Source organism: Amblyomma mixtum, chromosome 7 (assembly GCF_055824585.1).
Source record: "Amblyomma mixtum isolate Tamu chromosome 7, ASM5582458v1, whole genome shotgun sequence".
In the NCBI taxonomy this organism is placed as follows: Eukaryota; Metazoa; Arthropoda; class Arachnida; order Ixodida; family Ixodidae; genus Amblyomma; species Amblyomma mixtum.
The window spans coordinates 107,121,222-107,127,221 of NC_143018.1; the positions used below are offsets into that span (position 1 = coordinate 107,121,222).

General features: G+C 50.7%; 1 pseudogene across 1 annotated transcript in view; it reads left to right on the top strand.

The window, feature by feature from the left end:
- LOC149337135 (uncharacterized) overlaps positions 1-5,562 on the top strand; it is a 46,085-nt pseudogene extending 40,523 nt beyond the window's left edge. The window contains exons 9-11 of the transcript XR_016284603.1: positions 370-641; positions 2,007-2,159; positions 5,403-5,562. The product of XR_016284603.1 is annotated as an uncharacterized LOC149337135 (transcript). The remainder of the gene's footprint in view (positions 1-369; positions 642-2,006; positions 2,160-5,402) is intronic.
- Positions 5,563-6,000: the final 438 nt, after the last annotated feature.

Genomic DNA, 6,000 nt, shown 5'->3' on the forward strand with positions numbered 1-6,000 from the left:
GAGGCGGCCCTGCTCGGCTGTCAAGACCTAAAGAGCCAAAAGGCTTTGGTTCAACGGACGCGGGCGACGTTGCTTGCCAATGGGGCACCGGAATAGGGGCTCCACCTAGTATTGTGAGGGGAAAGGGCCAATAGGGTCCTACCCCAATCCCCTTTCTGTAAAAAATTTAATTGCCCATAAATGTTTTTCACCACCACCGCCACCACACTAAGCCGCCTCCGAGTCGTTCAGTCCTCTGCGGGCGCGAGTCATCCCAAATACATTCTCGCTGTCTCCCTGCTCACTGGAATCGAGTCATCACAACCTACGTGACAATATTACTCCTAGGCAATGAATGCGATCTCCCTAAAAGAAGCTCGTTTCGGGCAGGTTCCTGAGCTCGGTGGAGTGGTACGAGCCCGGCGCGACCTCGTGGAGCGAGCTGCCGTGGCCGCTGCCGTGTCGCCTGTCGGCGTGTGGCGTGGCTGCGTTCCGCGACTCCCTGCACCTGGCCGGCGGGTTGGTGCAGGCGCCCCGGCATCCGGACTGCCTGTACGTGGTCTCGTCGCTGCTCCGCTGGGACGCCAATGCATCCCGTTGGCAGAAGGCCGGACCTAGCCTGCCTTCGGGGAGGGGATCCTTGGCACTCGTCGAGCACAAGGGTGCGTATATGGAGGCTCTTCACGGTTCAGTCCGACTCAGCGGTTAGTCGAGTGCCAGTCCAGTTGCACTTACAAACCCGTTTCAAGTACTACCTCACTAAAAAGAACCTAAGCAAGGCGTTGCGGACATTGCAGCGTCCTGCTGTGGCTGTGCCATAATAGCTTCTGTCGGACATTGCGTGAGTAAATCGGTGCAAATTTGGGCCATTTGGATGATTATTGGCCAAAGAGTGCAATGACACAAGGTATTTAGGTCTGGATTAAACATCTCACAAGCTGTTTTCAGTCCTGTCAAAGGTAGAGCTCTCTGGTCCAGTTAGGGACGAGGAAGGCAACAAATAGTCCCTGAAGAATTTGGGCATAGTTGTGACTTTTTCAAGCAACTATTGCAATGATTGAAATGATAATTAGGGATGGTGCTTCGCAAGTACAGTGAGCGTTTCAATCACCGGTGAAATTAGCAGACAGAAAAGCCCGCACGAACACAGCACTGCGGAGTCCTGCTGAGAAGTGGTGCGCCGCCATGCGTAAGCACGGTGCCCGCCGAGTCGGCCGTCCCTTCTGCGCGCAGCAGCTGGAGACTGGTGCTCTCTTCTTCCCAGAGATGGAGCCACCAGTATCGGGGTGTGGGAGCGGAGGAACACGTTTTGTAGAGCACGGCGTTCTCATTGGCTGAGATGGCCGCAGCCTTCAGAGAGCTGCAAATAGCTTGTGAGATGGAGTATAGGTGGGGCGAAAGATCCGTCTTTCAAGCATATCCCTCCAATGAGCTAATCACCAGGCCAGGAGAAAGCTACCCATTTTATCGACGTTGGGCACCTGGTGACACAGGGAATAGGGCCCCGCACCTCCCGCATCAAAGTCGGAGGCTCAAGTCACTAGGTCACCACTATAGGTCATCACTTGGTCACCGCTGCGGTTGAGCCAGTCGCAACTGTCTATTCAAGATGAAGAGCAGTGCCAGTGCTGTACGAAAGCCTTCTGGTCTGCCGTCGGCAGTCGCTACTGGGAATTTCGGCAGTCACTGTGGACTTCGAGAAACGCGTTTCTTATACCGAAAGACGCGCTTCTAAGCGAACTCCTCACGCAAGAACTACTGAGGAGACCGGAAATGTAAATTCGCGCTTCTTATTTCTGAACGAGAGTCCTACTTTGCGAAAGTGCGATCAAGGTGAATTGCTTCTACCTCAACAAAACAGTAATGATGCATCTTGAACGCTCGCTGGGCGCTTTGTGATGACCCTTAATGCATACATTAACCAGTAAACAAAAGTATTCACAAAGAAGCACAGGTTACGCGCATTGTGCACGACAACTCTTTGCGGATGTGACGTGCGCAATCATTCTTATCCTTCTTCGCCGCAGGCTCCCTCTATGCCATAGGTGGGTTGGCCAGGACAGAAGCAGGCCACCTTCGCGTGCTCAGTGACGTCATCGCTTACAACGAAACGGACGCCGCATGGCGGAGGTGCCCGTCGCTGCCCGAGCCTTTACACGCCTGCCAGGCCTTCTCCATCGGTGGGTTGCCGATGCAGACGGGGCCACTTAGGCAATTGGATATGCTTCCTTTCTACCATTACAAACTGGAAACACTATAATCCCGGTAGCTTATAACATGACTGGAACTGCTTTTGAATCGCTATTATAAAGCTGCGTATAAAACGGCGCGGAACGGACAAGGCCAAAAGACTCGAAAGGGCAGGGATGGGCGCCTACTGATTTTACTGAAGCTTAGGGACGCTTATTTCATAGCAAGCCATCACCACGTGGAAACCAAGCAGCCATGAACTGGCAAGAGGGTAAAGTTTTTGTTTGCCAATATGGATGATAATACGTGAGATACTGTGCAGTCCAGACAGCCAAGGTTGATAATAAACGGCCTTGTATATTTCGCGCTGTGAAGTCAACATGAACGCTCAGCAACTTGCCAATTCCAAATAATTCATGGCTTAAAACGGTGTAAAATATGAGAAATGGCAGATCTTTTTCCAATGGGAAACTTGCCGCCTATGTTGTTATTCCCATTCGATGACCCCCCCCCCCCCCAAAAAAAAAAAAATAAAGTGCTGTGCTTCGTGAGAGCTGCATTTATTAATTAATTTGTTTTTCGTGTACACTCTCACTTGAAAGCATGCGCCTTTTACACACGGTTATATCCGTGTACCGGCTGCTTCAGCGAACTTCTGCAAAGTAGGGTGGTCGAAAAAGAATACCCTTTAATTCCAGCCGCGGAGGACGTCAGTATATTCAAAACGCGTGCAAAGTCGTTGGTTGATTGAATTAATTCAACTATTTTTTTTTCGAAACAGCCCAGTCGGGCGGTGAGTGCCAATGGCGAGCCCGTAGCCGCTGGGAAGGTAATGTTATCTAGTATTTAAATGAAAGTAAGAATTACCCTTTCAAGCCCCACAGCGCGAAGAATTGTGGCGCTTTTTTTCTGCGGAACCACAGCGAGAGAAGTTTATAAATGTTTAGAGGAAACTCAGCGTTCACTGGCCACCTATACGGACACCCCACGGCTCCCAATTCCCAAAGTAAATTCGACTGTGGCGTATCAGGCACTTTCTCTTGCTTCTGAAAAAAAAAAAAAAACAGCAGAGGTTTAGCTCTTGTTAACCTAGTGATACAATCGAAAGGTCTGTTAAGCATGATTACGCAAGGTTTGGCGCGGGAGTCGAACCGGCGGGTGCCCCGTCCATGGCGAGATTGAGCGACTGAGCTCCAGCGAAGCAGCCTGTTATACCGCCCGTTAGTCGCGCGGTAGAGCAGCGCCGAGGCTCGGATCGAGTGCACCTGCGGCGCCTCTCCACAGCGAGTCACGTGGTATGACGTCACTTGCCACACCTCCGCTCCGCCGGCTCAAGGTCAAATATGCACCAAACTTGGCCTTCGGAGTTGTAGTGCGAAGAGTAGAGCTTTCGCTCAAAAACGAAGGGCACGAAGCTGGTGACGACCGTCTATTTTCGTGCGTAGAGCAATGAAGCAAAATGACGTGTATTCCACGGTGTGTAACTGCAAAGATTGTTCGAAATCGGTGGCCGTCGGCACTGCAACCCGTCCCTCGCGAACGCCGTCTTTACGCAGCTTCCCATGAACGCGTAGTTTCCGTTTTCTGCGGAAAGAAGCGCAAAATTTTCTCTTACTGCCGAGCTTTAGAGAACTAATTTTTCTGCATTTTAAAGCTTGATATGAACTCGTATTCTCTGAGGCTACGACCTCGCCATTGGCCCTAACCACCAGGCTATGATTTAACAGGGCATTTTTTTGTTAACATACCTCGCCAAATAGCATGATTTTCAAAATTAGTGACGCTGGCTGCTTCTTAAGACATTTCCCCCCCTTTTTGACCACTTATTTTAGATGTTTTTAAAAGTATTCATTGCAACTCCAGCGGTATGTTTACCATACATTTTTTTGTCATGGTATGATTTGTTTCTATCATTGTTACTTCAAGCCTTGTGACAGCGTCACCTTTCTAGTTTACCCTGAGAAGTAAACCTTAAAATGATGCTTTGTACCATTCCTCGGTCTTTATTGGTTTATTGAGTATTAACGTCCCAAAGCAGCTCAGGCTATGAGGGACGCCGCAGTAAAGGGCTCCGGAAATTTCGACTACCTGGGGTTCTTCAACGGGCACTGCTATCGCACTGCACAGGGGTCTCCAGAATTTCGCCTCCATCGAAATTCGGCAGCCGCGGACGGTGTCGAACCCGCGTCTTTTGGGTCAGCAGCCGAGCGCCATAACCACTGAGCCACCGCGGCGGGACCTCGGGTCTTTAGTGCGACATAAAAGTATCGTTGACACGAACTACACCTTTCTGCTTTCATGGGTATACAGCACTATGATACCAAAGGTGACACCGACAGCCGTCACCAACGCCACTTACAAGCAAATGGGCGGTCTATGTCGCGTGTTAACCAAAGAAGTGCTCGTAGAGGGAACAAACTACACTTTCTTGCACTCACGATGGATCACAGTGACGTTCTGATTTAAGGCAGCAAGCGGGGCTACTTGGTGTTTAGATTGAGAAGGACACTGTAGTAGCGATAAACAGCAGGGAATGAGGGACAGAACACAACACAAAGGCTAGACTTCAACTGACTTTGAGCCGCCGCGGTGGATCAGTGGTTATGGTGCTCGGCTGCTGACCCGAAAGACGCGGGTTCGATCCCGGCAGCGGCGGTTGAATTTCTTTGGAGGAGAAATTCTAGAGGCCCGTGTACTGTGCGATGTCAGTGCACGTTAAAGAACCCCAGGTGGTCGAAATTTCCGAAGCCCTCCACTACGGCGTCTCTCATAGCCTTAGTCGCTTTGGGACGTTAAACGCCAATAAACCAAAAACCAATTAAATGACTTTGTTTTCAGGAAACAACGCATTCGTTTCGGTAGCAATCACTTGCCGAAAAAATATCAACAGCCAAATCGCAAGCGCGACGGCACCTTCAGATTCAACAAGTTCACTTCCTTGGTAGAAATATAAACATTCGGTTTATTCACGCATGAGTGCCTTTCCGCGTCTGTATGAAAGGCTTCCAGTATCTCTCGCTCTTTCTGGGCCGCATTTACAGAGATTACACGAGTCTGCTCATAAAAGGGACGCATTCTTTTTCATCGTGAGCGCTTGTGTGGTCATCACTCTCTTCGCCTCTGTTGTTTAGCGCTAGTACTATGTCCTCTCTATCGAACGTTCTGATTTCCTTCCATTTGCTTACATTTTTCCTGCTCAGAGCGTGAAAGTGTATCGCACTGTGGCATTTCAGGTGGCCAGTTGTTGGTTGTGTCCGGCAGTCGCATCCTTTGCCTGGAGGGCGAGGAGTGGACCTGCAAGGCGGTCTTACCGGCCACGCTCACAGGAACTGCCGCCGCAACCGTGCCCTCGCCACCAGTGGCGCTGCCGTCTTGAAGCCATCACGTGGGCCGGGCACCAATCTACAGGAAGCACGCGAAGGAAGCCGCGTCGTCGATCAATCTGTTCAATTGCATAGTACAGGCGGCGTACAAGCAGTTACATTAAATAGCGCTATCTGATACATGCACGTCTTGTGTTGTTAAGTCGCGTGAAAGGCGCAACCCGAAATATCGCAAGGGCCGATGAACAGAGCGCTTTCAAAAAGGAGCTACTTGCGCCGCCGCGGTGGCCCAGTGGTTATGGTGCTCGGCTGCTGCCCCAAAACACGCGGGCTCGATCTCGGCCTCGGGGGTCGAATTTCGCTGGGGGCGGAATTCTAGAGGCCCATTTGCTGAGCGATGTCAGTGGACGCTAAAGAACAACAGGTGGCTGAAATTATCCGGAGCCCTCTAGTGCGGCGTTCCTGAGGGTTTATTAGGAGTTAGCAAATTTGTTTAGGCAGTCATCTA